Here is a 15,465-nt window from a genome sequence, read left to right as displayed (position 1 = left end):
GATTGTGTGGGATTGTTCTCACGAATAAACAATTCGGGACAAAAGCAAATAATTTCCTTTTTCACTTTCATAGAAAGTAGGAGTTTATTGCAAAGACCAACCCAGGATACAGCTCAGCAGAGCTTTACAGGGCTCGGAGAGCTGCATACACCGGACTGAATGGTGCTCTGCCTTTTCCAACATTGCCTGTTCACTAAGCCAGCAGTTCATTGCTCCTGAAGCAAAGTGCTGGAGTTCATGGGCAAGAACTTGAATCCAACAAAGTCAATAGCAAAATTCCATTGTCTTCAGTGAGGCCAAGGGTTTGTCTGTTCATCTCACCCCTTTCAGTGAAGTTTTGGGCTGAGAGAGGTTTGATCTACCCTTGCCTCTCAGCAGGTAAGGCCAACACTTGGCAAACTTGAAAGATAATTTAGGTTGATGTCTTGGATAAATAATGTGGAAACACAGAATTATATGATGCATAGAATATGAATAGAATGAGCCAAAGTACCCACACAGTAGCAAATGTATTAAATTGTCTGCACATTGCCCGGTGTCCAAGTAGATCACAGCAAGATGAAAACTTTTCCAGAAAACAGAAGTTCTGCTTTCTTTGTTTCAGGATTTCCAGGATTTTCAATATGTGGATTTTAACAGGACAGACAAATGTCCAGCATAGAGGGGAGAACTAACTGCACAATCTAAAAAACAAACCAATCAAACAAAACAAATGTCATTTGAATTTGCTTTATAAAAAAAGATAGGTTTATAATGCTGAGAATTTCAGATTGCATTTCTTAAAGTATCTTCGCTGCTTCATGCTAGTATTAAGTGAAATTCTGCAATCCTTGCCTAACGAGCAAGTGCTCATTAGTGCGTGGTTTAAAGCAATATACTGATGCAAGACCTTCTCATTGTAAGGAATGAGTAAAATGAAGAGTAAAATGAGACAGAGGGACTGAATTTAATTTAAATCACAAAGGCAGCAACTCTAGCTAGTGCACCAGACTTGCGAGACATAGAAAAAAGCACTAAAACGGAACAAAACATTTAAAAAAAATCATAATGTTACTAAACTATTAGGATCTCTTCCTTATTTACTTCCATATTTCTGCTTCTCTGTTCCCACACTGTTAGCACACAGTATATTTGGCCGTTGACTGTGTGGCATTGAGGTATTCCAGCGATCAAGACTTACTTAGTTGAATTCCTCGTTTCCGTTAATGACACTGCTTGCACCTAGAAAAACATTCGGTCTCTGACTCATACAAGTAACCCTTAGTTTCACAAAGAATCCTGTCTCAGTGCAATTTCTTATATTAATATGAATTACACAGCTGGCCTCCTCCACTGAATATTATTTTACATCCACGTGTAGGAGGCAGCAAGGTCAGACAGCTGGGGCGCAAGGGGGACGTGTGGGAAAAGGGAGCTCTAATTCACGGCTCAGCTGTTGACCAGGTTCCTGAACAAAGATCACAGAGGCAGAAACAGCAGAGAGGGATGGAGCAATTTGCCCACCTTGCCTCTAAGTTAATCAGGGAACATCATGCCTGTTTACAGCAGTACATGCAGCACTTAGGACAATATAATTGATTTTATTCCAAGTCTGCTCCATTGATGAGTAAAAGGTTCTCTTGTTCTACTCTTTCAGGAGTGTGATATATGGCCAGAAATGAAACACACATTATTTTATCAGCAATAATACTTCAATAGATTCAGTTCATGAATCCAGTTTCCCTAAGGATGAGGCATAATTAATTTCCATCTAGATAAATAAGTTTAGCTATGGATCTACAGAAGAGCTCAAAGGCAATTCATGCAAGGAAAGCCATCAGTTGGATGAAAAGAAAAGATCTGAGATATTGAGCCAAACACAGCACTGGTGTAAAGAACGAACGCAAAGTAAATAAAAGATCTAAGATGCAAAGGTAAATACAGTATGGGTGCAAAGATTTCTGGCTAATCACTATCTCCCCAACTTAAATATGTAATGAAAATGAGTTTAGGGTCTACAAAACTAAATTCTGGCATTGGTTATGTCATCTCTGGCATACTTCTGAGAAAAAAATAAAACAGCTTGTTAATAAAAGCTTGCTAAACCCTAAATATGAGGAATGCAGAGACAGGGTCTTGTTGTGTTACTGTCTTATCTGGCAAAAAAAAAAAATACCTACCCAGACATAAATTTGGCTTTGACACAGAAAAGCACAAAGTCAAAAAATATTTCTTTCACTCCAGTGGAATTAGATCTGACCAGCATTTCCAGAAACGTCTTACAAAAATCCCCCTAATAAACTCAGTGGGTTATGAAGTAATGTTGGACAGCAGACACAGACCAACAAGAGGTAATAATATATGTTGTTGGTTTTATTTACTTACTTATGACACAAGATTACTGCTGGAATACATGCTGGAAGAAGAAAATACATGGACATACAAAGACACTGCATTTCTACCTTTTGGATCACTTTAGAACAATTTGGAAGAATAAATGGGAGCTGTAAGAGCATGAAAGCAACTTCCTTCTGTGGAGTACATTCTGTGAGAATGGGCATTGGAAGACAGCAAATACATTTTTATTTCGCTGTTCAGTGAGTATTAGCAGTATTGGATAAATGCTTAAGACATTTTGCAATTTTATTAGAGCTAGGACAGAATTCCCTCTATCAAACAGTAAAAATTATAAATCAAAATAAAGATATTTTCTTTTACCATACAAATCAAGGGTTTTTGTTCAATGAGGTACTGTGGAAGAAACATGAAATGTGGCCCTCCCAGCCCTACTCATGCACTGTCTCCTGGCAATAGACAATATATTGTTCCTGTTGTCAAACAGAAAATGAAATTTATGTGAAGTGGATAGACAGCCTTAAATACCTCCAGCAAGCTGTTATGAAGTTATTGATAACCTATCCTACCTATTTAAGTATATCATCATTAATCTATCTAATCTGCTATTTATTTAACCCTCATCTCAATTTCCCAGATGCTTTGTCATTTTTCAACAAAGAACAGATTTAAAATATATATATATATTTAATCCCTGTGCATATCTTCCTTTATCTAGTTATAAATGATGTTAGTGCCAATGAGAAGACTTCAGCTGACATCAGTCAGAGATGCTGAGTGCTTTTGATCCTTAAACTTTTCATTATTTATTTGTAAGCAATTTTATTCTTTTTTTCCCAAGGAAAAGGTTTTTGTTGGTGGTGAGTTCAAACAACTTGTCACATTTCAAAACCAAACAGAACGCTTGGTACTGTTATGCTGAATGAGAGTGGAAAGAAGCAAGAGAATTCATGGGAAAAGGTCAAGAGCTTCAGATGGAGCCAAAGCAAAAATGCAGCAGAAATTGTGGAAATCACCACTGATGGAACACAATGAACGTCCCTGAAACAGCACGGGCTGCTCCTAGTTCTCACACTGCTGAAGGGGTCAACACACTGGTTCAGAGCATCTGAGCAGCAAAACGCCATGCAACTAACTAAAATGTCATCCCAGCTAACTCTGCAGCCCTACCCAGTCACCGAACATACCCAGCAGGATGTCAAAGCAGGCCCTGCGAGTTTTGTGCAGAGCCAGAGCCATTAATGTCATCTCTTTTTTTCAAATCACCCTTCAGGCCTCACTTTTTCCATGTCCACAGACCTCTGCCAGCGAGGATGCCACCGAGTAACAATTCAGAACTGCAAATGTGTGACGATTTAAGATCTGGCTCTCCCATGGGTTTCACAAGGCTGTCACAGTGCCTGATTTGTGATGGTGGTTTCTGAGGGGCAGGACTGAGCCTTCCTTCTTCCTGCCTGGTGCTGAGAACATGCTTGGCACTTAACCAAGGTGCAGAAAAGTTGCTTAGGTGGACGGTAATTTTGAAGAGGCGGATGAACGAGGATATACGTCACTCTGAAAACTCCGTGGCACGGTATTTCTGATAGACTTTATAATCCTTTGCTGCATGAGCTAGCATAGTTTTATGTCCAGTGGAAACATTAGGCCAGTTCTCTACAGAGATGGAAAAAAAATGAGCTGTTGCATTGCTTGCTACTCCCTGCTAACGTTAATCTGTGGGTGGACCTGGACATCTGAGCCCACGCTGACATGAGCTGGGGCAGATGTGTGCCTGTAATAAAATTGGTGTACATTCATTTTACTGAAAGTGAGGGAATGGACTCAGCTCCACCAGAAGGGTCTGTTAGCAACTGCTCAGCAAACTGATTTGCTGTTCAGGTCCACTGGGAGAATTCTAAGCACCCATAAAAGACAATATTTGTCTCAATATCCACCAAAGACTGAATCCAAAACGGTGATCTTTCGCCACAGGTTAGCAGCATATTTAGAGCTTTATGTTCCGACCGCACAGACTCCAATGTGGAGGTCACAGCTGAATGATCCCAGTTCTGCTGTGGGCTTTGCCTTTTATGCTGCAGAGGGATTTCCTCTTAGAAAACCCAATATTTTCCTGAAGATTTGAACAAAGTAGTTCAAATTCAAAAGCAATAACTGGATGTTTAACCGAATCCCACTTGGTAAGGCTGCTATTATTTTGCAGCACATGTTTACAGCACACAGCAGCCAGCTTACTGAGATGCGAGGAAAACGACGGTCCTTGCTCCAAGGAGCCTGCAGCTCGACTGACAAACCACAGCTGAGAGATGAGACAAATCTGTGGGATGGGGTGGGAGGCAGGCACCATGGGACTCCAAAAAATCCCAAAGAAACCCCAGTCAGGGAATCTGCTTCCCGAATATTTATTATGGTTTTCAAAGCTTCAAAGATAAAAGAACCATTCCAAACATAAACTCTCGTCCCACACAGACAATGCTTGTACTTACATGCTGTTGTCTCAGCGAGCTTTTGTTTCCAGCAGAAAACCTTATTGCATTTGAATACAGTTGCCAGGAGTTGAGTTAGCAGACATGATGTTGACAGCAGAGAAGTGATGCATATAGAAGATCACAATTAATTTACCAAAAGGCTGAGTATGGCGTGTCCTAGCCTGCATGGCTTAGGGTCAGAGTTAAAGGGGAAAAAAAAAAAAAACACCACACTTCACCGTTATGTTCAAACTCAATGTATTTTTGAGAGGAGTTCAACATTAAGGGACTTACTTTCCAGACAATTTCAGTGCAATACATTCTTTTAAGGAGATTCTAAGCAAATCTTGAAGAATTTTTCTACTCGCCAATAATGGACAGTAACACCAGCAAATAGTGCAGATCAGCCAACAGGAGCTTGTTACCTCTGATAACTCTCTTTGGAAACCTGAGTCTTCAGTTTCACTTTTTTGCATTTATAATGTATTCCTAAACTTCTTGGACTCTAAAGAAATAGCTTTATGTGATCATATTTTTTTTTCTTTCTATTTAGCATATTTTTTTCCCTTTCCAGTTACACTGTTTGTACTGTTTGAATTATTCATCCATGTAGGATCCGAGCACTCCCTAGAAGTCTCTCTATCCTTAACTCACAGCTCTGTGTGGCTTTTATATTTCTAACTGTAAAAGACCAAGTTTCTTCTTTATGCAAATCCATGATATTTTCTCAACTGGCTTTGCTAATTATTTCTCTGTATTTCTCTGTCTATTCACACAAATTTGTCACTGCAGGGATGCTGTTAGTACTTTTATTTCTATTAAGCTGAAAAAAAAAAACATGAGCTTCCAACACAAGGGTATTATCTAGGAGCAATTCTTCCCTAATATCCCAATTACCTGCTAAAATGTAGTTTACTATCCATTCTGAAATCTAAGCTTCAGAGCCTCCTGGCTCACTGGTTCAAAGCCCAGACCCTACTGATCATTACCAATAATAGCAGCAGGCTCATTAAGAGATTTTGTTGTACTTCGATTAACTTCACAAGGGGAAAATTACAACGCAATTGCCAAAGCTTTTTGCTTGTCTTTTTTATTATTTTTATTATTATTGTTTTATCTTTTATTAAGGAAAAACATTAATGGAGCCAGAAAATGCAAGTACTCCATTTCCCATGGTGCAAAAGGTCTCCTGAGAAAGACAAGTGCATATCTTGTACTTTCACATTTATTTCTAGTTTGTGGTAGATGGGAGACCTAAAACACACCTACCTGATCTACAATGCAAAGGAATGAGAGAAGCAAACAGAAAACATTTTGCAATGAAGACAGAAAGGATGACTAAGTCCCAAGTTCTGTGGATTTTAAGCCCTTGTTAAAATTTGAGTTTATAGCTGTAACAACAGAAAATAAATAAAAGGAGCAAAGAATAGATGAGGAATTAGAGCCGGTAGTTGCTATTGGGAATGTTAAGTCAGACGGTGTTAAAGCACAAGCATGTTATGGTATTAAACTGATGTCTGAGCGAGCCAAACCTACAGCAAATGAAAATTTAAAAAACTGCGCACACTGCCATGAGTAGAGCTCCTTGTCGGTTATTCAAATCATTTGTTGGTTTGATATCTTAATTCTGGAAAAAATATGCTAAAAGAATACTGTTAAATCCTAAACGCCTTATATTCATGAGGCTAAGGCATGGACTCAGAGCACGTAACTGGATGTTCTTTAGTTTCCAAATATTTCATTTTCATTCAGAGGAAGAAATCGGAAGCTTCCTACAACTGACATTAAGTTGTTTCTTTACTGGGTATACAAACAATGCACCATCTGCAAAATGACTGGTCGCCTAGCTTAGTTCACTATAGGTTTTAGTTCCTTTCAAGTAAGTAACAGTCAGCTTTGCTTTCTTGAATAGGCATCTCCTAGAACCAATTCCTGCTTAAAAAAAAAAACTTTCCTTGCCCTACAACTGCACTGCAACATAATTAATAGCATGGACATTACTGGACAAAGACATTAGCACTTTACTGATCCTTCTGAGTAAAGCTGACAATAAATTTCTCTACTGCATAGAAAAAACAGTGGGACTAATTCGGGGAAATATTAGAACAGCAACAAAGCTGACTCTCAAACCGTAACGGAATTTCAGCACCAAAATCCAGTTTTAGATTTTGCCTTCTTCCTTGATCACTGAAAATTAAACCCTGTCAAAAGCCTGGGTATCAGTGCAAGTCCTTATGGTAATCAGATATTTCTAGTTACCATATTCCCAGGTGCACTAGGATTTACTTCCACCTGCTGCTGAAATAAGCACTGTGCAGCAGTGAGCTTCAGCCTACATTTTTGCAGTCTGTTCAGTTTTCTCCATCTTTGGGCTCAGCTGAATTCCCTTCCTTTTTCAGGCTCTTCCACTCATCTCCAGACAGCTGCTCACAACCCACTCCTTCCTTTCTTGTTCCAACGAGGTCCTTTTAAGATTCATATTCTTTTTGATCTCTGGGCTCTCAGACTTGGCAAGCCAGCTGTGCAACTGCCTGGGGCCTGAAAAATAGCATTTTCCCAACTGATTATTGAGTTTTTGTTATTTTAACTCCCTTGAAGTTGTTTACCCCAGGTATCATGTCTCAGCCACTCTTTTGTTGCCCATTGGTTTCCATCTTCTCCCAGACTAAACAGCTTTCTTGTACTTAACTCTATAAATAATCTTCACATGCACAGACTGATGCATATAGGCTCTTCATGAAAGCAGTATACTTAATTCCCCCGGTTCTCCAAACCACAGCAATTAAGATTAGCTATCTAGAACACTATGCTAACAATTCCCATGTTTATAGGTTAGATCACTGGTGGAAAAGACTTTTGTCCTGCAGGCTCTCTGACTCTTGAATTTGCTTTCCTTTGTCGGTCTCCTCTGTTCTCTGTTATTCATATGAATAAAGGAATGAGAGGTAGGCAAGTCATCACCTGGGGTATTGTCTAGGTAGGTAACTTCTTTAAAAAAAAAAATCATAGCAACCAGAGCTTTCACACTTTGTAAATTCACCTGCTGGATTTCCCCTTTGTTCAGCATTTTCTAGTTTTCCAGCACTTGTTTCTCCATCTTTCTTCCCACGCCCCTCCCAAAAAGATAATATTCTCATAGTGTTTCTTTTCACAATTTTATACCAAGAATATTTTCGCAAGAAATTCTGAGGTTTCTTACTTCCTTTTTTTTTTTTTAATTCCTTTTTAAAAGTGGGGGGAACCAAATGCTCCCATCATAAGATGGAAAATATTTTTCAAGACTTCTCGAAAGACACTATTTGTGGGTAAAGCAATGCACTGAAGACACAAAGCACTGCATCTTACTTCTTTGCCTGATTTCTCACTTCCACTGCTTCCTTCCTAAAATACACTTAAAATCTAAGGAGACAAGCATAAATACCTGGAAGAGGAAAAAGAAATTGCAAATCCATTTCCAGTTTTCTGGAAGAACATAGCTTAAATCATCATGTATGTCAATTTTAGCAGCTGATGTACAAACAGCTACGTTATAAGGTGAACACACCTGACGTGATGCTACAAGGAGATGCAGTGAGAATGAAAGAGAAGATAGGGCTGCAACAACTGCTGTCATTAACTTTATCCTCATTGGGTCTATGTAATACTATATTAAAGTCTTTTGTGTCTTTTGATGACACAAATACGGCTCTGTCTTCAGCCAGTGCTAAGAAGGTGGTACACTTGAACAGAAGCAGTGAGGGGAAAGTGTAAAAGCCTTCCTAAAGTCAACTGGACCCTTGTATGAACTAGAATAAACTTATTTTGTTAACGCCCAGCACTCTCTTTTCACTCAGTGCCAATCACAACCGTTTTCTCCTAATTCAGCACCAAGGTAGAACTGAAACAGCTGGAATAGCAAATGCAGGATTTTTATGGTACTTTATAAGAAACTGTTGGAGCCATTGCCAAATCCACCCAGACAAAACATCCAACTGTTCTATAAAATGCACTATCTCACTGCAGAATTAGGAAATGTTCCTTTGCAATGCAGGAAAGCTATTCAACTTGGTGGTATTTATAAATAGACACGTATTGCAGTCATGAGCTTCTGAAGAACACATTCTTTCCAAGAAGAATGTCAAGTTAATCCACTGAAGAGTGAGTGGGGGAGTGCGAGAGACAGTGTGAACGTGTGAGCACAGCGGTGCAGGGTGCCTGGCAGGAGCTGTGCTAGAAGAAATGAAGTGTGGCTCTTGCCTCAGCCAGCTGCCAGGGCTTGCTCACCTCCTGCCCCCGTGCAGTCCCCCAGCTGGGTCCTCCAGCCTCCTGGCACCGGCATGGTTTTAAGCCTTGTGCATTTCACAAGCTGCACTATCTTGAGAGAGGAAGATAGGAAAGAGAGAGATGGGAACGTAGCACATCAGGAATAGCTTCCATTGCATCATGGACCGTATCTGTGCACTGACACTATGGCAGGAAAAAAGTCCTTTTCCAAACTTTGGAGGCTTTCTGTTGAGCTGCTCTTGGAGTAGGATGTGGAAACAGATTGTGGGGTGGCCTTGAGAAGTCTATCCTAGTCTTCAGATTCTCCTAGACAAGGGGACTCCTTGTAGGAAGTCACGATCTTCTCCTTAGCAAGAAAGGAAAACATCCATCAGCACGGTCTGAGTAGCGAAAAGAAGTAAGAGTTGTTATCCATGTGTAAGGCTTCTTATAAGTGGACAGGACAACCTCCCTTCTTATTTGAGCCATGAATAAGAAAGTCTGCAAAGGGATTCCCGTGAAGATTTCCATCAGTCACACTGGTATGGTTACTCCGTCATGAACAAGCTCACACTCTACTGAGACAGGACTCTTATCTAGATTTTCTTCTGCTTTTTCATTATACTAAAATGTCTAGCAGTGTTAAATAAATAGCATACCTCATTTATTTTTTAAAATGAGAAAAGAAGTTGTGGGTTACTAAAAATATTGAAAGCTCAAAACCCTAAACCCCATTATATTACAATAACAAGGCTGAGGTCTAGAGGGATTTTTTTTCTGGGCTTTCAATTTGTGGCAGAGATTTAAAAACTATTTTAGTAAAGGAAAAATAATCCTCATATGAGAAAAAATTAAGAGAAATTAGTTCAGCACTGGACCTTTCACAGACACTTGGTCATAAAACAACAAACAACTCGTCATTCTTAATGTTATTTTTCTCTAGGGAGCTAAGAGTTTTGTTTGCTGTAATAAAGTTTTATAATTGAGCTCAACTTTACTGGAGCAAAGCTTTTTTCTTAAACAGCTGAGAAATTGAGATATTCTGATTTAAAAAGATGCTTGCAGCAGAATAAACATGCATGTGGTATAACCAGGTCCTTCTCTTTGGAAACTGAAAAATGAAATTCTGTTGCTTTTATTTTATATTTTGTCTTTCAAGGAAAGGCATTTTATTTTCATTGCTAATATATATGGGGCAGAGAAGATCAGATGGTGGATATTGTAATGAACACTTCTTTGTTTACAGAAAAATTGTGTTCATGATCTGCTTAGAATGTCTGACGGTTTCATCATAAAGAAATGGAGGTCTCAGGTGGAATTGTTGTTAGTTGTGCCTGAGGTTGATTTATTTTCCCTCCAAACTGAGCTGATTTTATTGGAACTAGTAACTGAAACTTATCTTGCACCTTTTGCTATGGCAGTGCAATGAATGAAATCCTAACGCACTGTTATATCTCAGAAAACTCCCCATCTGAATGCAGTCTTTCCCTCCCCGCGTGTTAATTTTTGGGACTATAATGTTTTATTAGGAGCTACAGGTAGTAGGTAAATCAAGATACAGACATCTCTGCTCTTAACCTTTACAACTACCTTTCTCATCAGAGCTGCTCATTTGTACCGAATCAAGAACCCACTTACAGGACAGACCAATATATAGCAGATACAAAAGCAGAATAAAAGCCTTATTTATGCAGCTTGATCTCAGGACCATAGTGAGGTTTGTGGTGTGGCTGGATAATCAGCCCACAGGTGCAATTTAAATACCATCTTACCAAGCACATCAGATAGAAAACCTCAGAGATAATCGTTCTTGTCTAAATTGGGCTTGGCATGCTGTTTTACAGCACCCATTGGAAATCACAGAGGATAAGCCTGGCAAATGACTTTGTCTAATGAAAAAAACGTGACATATAAGTGCTGCTTTTGATACAGCCAAAAAATGCTCTAGTGAAAGAAAAGCACTGCGACAGCAAAAGATACGTGAACCTCCCAAAGCCCATCACCTACTGGCTCACTAACCAAAGGCCAGTTCCTAGCTTAAGCTCACTTCCAGAGGAGCATCAGCCCCATTGAAGTGCACTGCAAAACAACCCATGAGTTTGGGGTGTATGATTTTTTCCATTTGAATCGCAGTTATGCTTTTTACAACAGCAAAGGAAATCTGGGGACTTGAGGCCTGGTTATCATTTATACAGTGGTTTGCTTCTAAGCACAAATCAAAACCTCAGCAGGAAACCGTGTGCAGGTGGAACTTCCTTCTCCTGTTCCTGCTAAAGGCAAGGCATGTAAAAACCATGCTATTTTCTCACTGAAAATAATTCGTTTTTGAAAGTAAGTTTGAATGGAGACAGAAGAAGGGTATTTTCCAATAGACATCAGTTAACATGACTAATTTCCTATTTCCGTCACTACTCATACAATATGAAGTTGTCTTTGTACAAAAGAGAATCATATCTTCCCTCAGACATTTCTAACCTTTCCTTAACTCATCTCCAAACTATCATCTTTTCTACCTTTCCTTATGCTAAGCTAAACAGAACTACAGCTTTACTTTTAGTTCATGTTTGGAAATGCATTCAGACTACTCTTCAACCCAACAGCCTGTATCTATTCCTTTTGACAATGGCAAAGACTGGAAGGTTTGTGTTCTTTTAAGACACTTTTCATGCAATTCTCTGAACTACAGCAAGATGCCTGCTTCTTGCACAGAAACCCCAACGCATATATGGCAGAAAGACGTGATTTGACCTCCAGAAGAAAAACCTTCCACTTGGCATGACGAACTAATTCATGTTCCAAGTCCATATTTTCTTTTTGGTTCTCGCAGTCAGAAACATCTTGTGATACTGAGTAACAGCAACATAATCTGAAAATTATGCACAGATGAATGAGCTCGCTCATAGCTGTTATTCCTCAATCTATGACTTACACATTCCACATATTATGCATTTTTTACCTGCATACTGTTCCAAGGGATACACACATGGACAAGTTTTTGAAGGGACCCTGGGGTAATGTATGATCCTACTACCCACAAGTCTTATGATCATCCTGTAATGACCTATTTTTGGTTTGAGATTTTCTCCATATCTTAAGAAAGTCTAACTTCTTATAATTGTTTCTTGATTAAGTTTTGTTTTCTAGACATATTAATATATATATTTTAGGTGCTGCTTAACATAAAGCATTATAAACAGATTTGCACCCAATATTAACCAATTAATGTATCCAGACATTAGCTAATAAGCCAAAATTCGTGTGTTGCAACAAGTTATAGTAGTCTGTGGCTGCCCTTAGAGGCCAGCTGAAATGAACGGAAGACTCTTTCCCCTCACTGTTACTTGAAGTAAATCCTGGGCTCACCAACCTTCCCAGAGCAACCACAAAACGAACCACAGTCATTCAGTCTCACTTCCGCTAAAAAACTGAGAACATCAGTTTCTGCAAAGCAGCAAGATCTATTTGCTTTCGTGAGTGCTCACTTAGCTTTCTGCTCAATGCTCTCAGCCCTGTGATATCAAAAGGAGCAATCCAATTCTTTTGAGGAGAAAGACTGAGCTGCTAAGATAACTTGCAGGTGTTCCTTTTTATCATTTGATACTAGATTCTTTAACAAATTGCTTGCATGCAACCACCACTACCAGTGCCAGCCAGCCTTGAAGAAAATTATGGACCCTCAGAACTGAATCCTCTCTCATTCCTGCTGCTCTAGATTAGGTCAGAAGAACGCTAATGGGACAGCACGAGCGCAGCAGCACTGCATTTGTCTTTCTTCTGGCTGCATTTGCAGCCAGATTGCTTTCTCTGCTATTGCACTTCTTTTGACCCAGACTTTTGAGTGTTCGACATCAACTCTGAAGAGAATAAGAGCAACGATGCACAGATAAGGAGCTCATCAGATTGTACATTTTCCCAAAGACACAGGAGAAAGAGAAAGAAATATTTCTCAGGAAAGATCATTCCATTTTTGTTCCCTTGGAGGCTTTTGGGAACTGGCTACATAAAAATAAATTGTCTTATACTTCTGAATTTTCCATACCGAAGGAAACCTGATGGGTAAAATTAACTCTATTCATATGGGAAATGAACTTTATTATCTCCCACTACCGTGCAATAAATAACTGTAACAGAAGCCCAGTAAGGGATGGGACACTTGTTCTAGCTTCATCCCATAATCTGTCCAGGCTGGAAAGAGTATGTGATGGTATGCGTGCAGTATATGATAGCCGTGGCTACGGTTTGTTCACAGCCTCCACGTGTCACTTCCCTTCTTCCTTCAGCCAATCCAAGGTGCAGTTAAAACACTGTTCTCAAATGCCACTCTCCTCTGTTCTTCTTCTGGCCTCCAAGTAGCTCCTATCTCTTGTTGAACTTGACCACCTCAAGTTCTTATCCCCATGCTGCCAAAATCCAAACAACTCTACTTAAATTATCATTCAGGCTATGACTAGCTCTGGTCCTCAAGTCAAAAATACCTTCAGACTGAACACATAAGCCTTCAGAGCTTGAAGTCAACCACTTCCCCCCAGAAAACAAACAGCGAGATCCAAATCCAAAATGTGTTTGGAGAAAAGACATTCTCTGATCTCATAGACAATCAGGGCTGTCTGCATACCTTTCTGTTCACATCATCTTCTTTCCTCAGTAACACTCTGTGCTTTTCTTTCTCCCATGCTGAAATATAAAACCATAGCTTCCCACATCTCCGCCGTACATCCTCTCAACGCATGCCTTTGCCAAACTAAAGGCTCATGAGGACTAGTGCTGCCTTTTCGTCACCTGCGAAGTGCCAAATATATTTTTGGTCACAGGAACTAAAATTTTTGTAAAATGGTCTTAAAAGTTTTAAGCTAGACACAATTCAAGTTCCATGATCTCTGTCTCAGTTTTACTGGGGACATACCTGGATTTTTCCAGGAAGATTTCCCCCTCATTCTTGACTTGAGAGAGATGATTATTCGTGAAGAGTGAAAAAGTAAAGTAAAAGCTGAACTCAGGGCTTCACAAAGAAAATGTTCTGGATGAAAATTTGTAGACTCAATATATATATATATATCTTGTAGCAAGTCAATAAGAGTATCAGCACTGAGAGAACAAAAGAAAAAAGCAGAAACAGAATATAGTACACTACACAATCTGCTAATTTAAGAAAAAAATATAAGCTAATTAAGATAATGATCCCCACAGTTAATTTCCCCATGAAATTAGAAAGCACGTCCCTAATTCAAATAAGATTCTTCAGTGATGGAGTACTCGGTTCCCTTTGCTCATCTCCACAAGCTGTAGTATCTCCAATGGAACAGGATGAAATCAATTTGAGAAAGACTTGAGAATGTCCTTCTAGATGGGATAGCAATGACTCCTGTGCATTCACTTTTACAGGAACTTCCTATGGAGACCTATTCTAGAAAATTCATCTGAAAATACTAAAGCTGCATACTTAAAGCAGATTCCTAAAAATTGCATTCCTGTTTAGCTTGTAGTTATACACTATTGTTGAAAATTAAGGCGTCCTTCATTCAGTTTAAACTATTTCAGAATAATAGCAAACTGATTATCAGCATTATAGTTATGCATGGGTGTGCACCCCACACGTTTAAACACAGTTTAACTACGATAACTGTTTCATTAGCTTGTATGCAAATCTGATCTCACACATCAAACAAAGTATTAATGCCCTCACTCTTAATATGCAAATATCTATTTTTTTTATAACCCCTTTTCTTCTGGGACACAACACGATGCTGATTTTCCCTTAGTTACTATCACAAGATGACGTGTAGTAAGGAAGTCCTTTTTGGAGTGCTCCGTTTCTGTGGGTCACAGTTAGCAGCTGATTGCCAAGCCAACTGAAAGATAACGAACAGAGAGAAAATTTCAAATTGGATATGCATCATTTACTTAAATAAGGAAAACAGATGATGTTTTGCTTTGCTGTTTGGAAGAAGGCACAGAAGAGCCTCATTCTCTGAAGGTTCAAAGTGACTTGAACAGGCTTTGCTCAGTCTCTTCCTCCCCATTTTTCTATTCCCTATCTGAAATGGGAGGGACAAGATGACCTTCCTGCGAACACTGGCATCAGGCTCAGCTGCCCGCAGTTCTGGCCATGACCTTCTCTCTACTCTACAATACCTAGCGCAAGTTACCTCCAACTATTGGTAGGGCCGTTAAATGCAGCCACAATAAGTGTGCCCTGTACTGTCACAGTGAGGAATTGAATAAAGGGATATCCAGTCTGCTCCCAAATTCTTTTAAGCTTATGGAGTCTGTTTTTGACACAACTATGTTGCTACTATATAAATCTTGATATATTTATGAGATATATATATTCAGAGAGAGAGAGAGAGATGTGTACAATAAATAAATCCATACGTGAACTAGTTTACTTTCCTCATAGACAGGCACTCTGCACTATCTGGCTCTC

Source organism: Anser anser, assembly GCF_964211835.1.
Source record: "Anser anser genome assembly, chromosome: 10".
NCBI lineage: Eukaryota > Metazoa > Chordata > Aves > Anseriformes > Anatidae > Anser > Anser anser.
The sequence above is the reverse complement of the archived record's forward strand: the minus strand, read 5'-3'. Positions refer to the sequence as shown.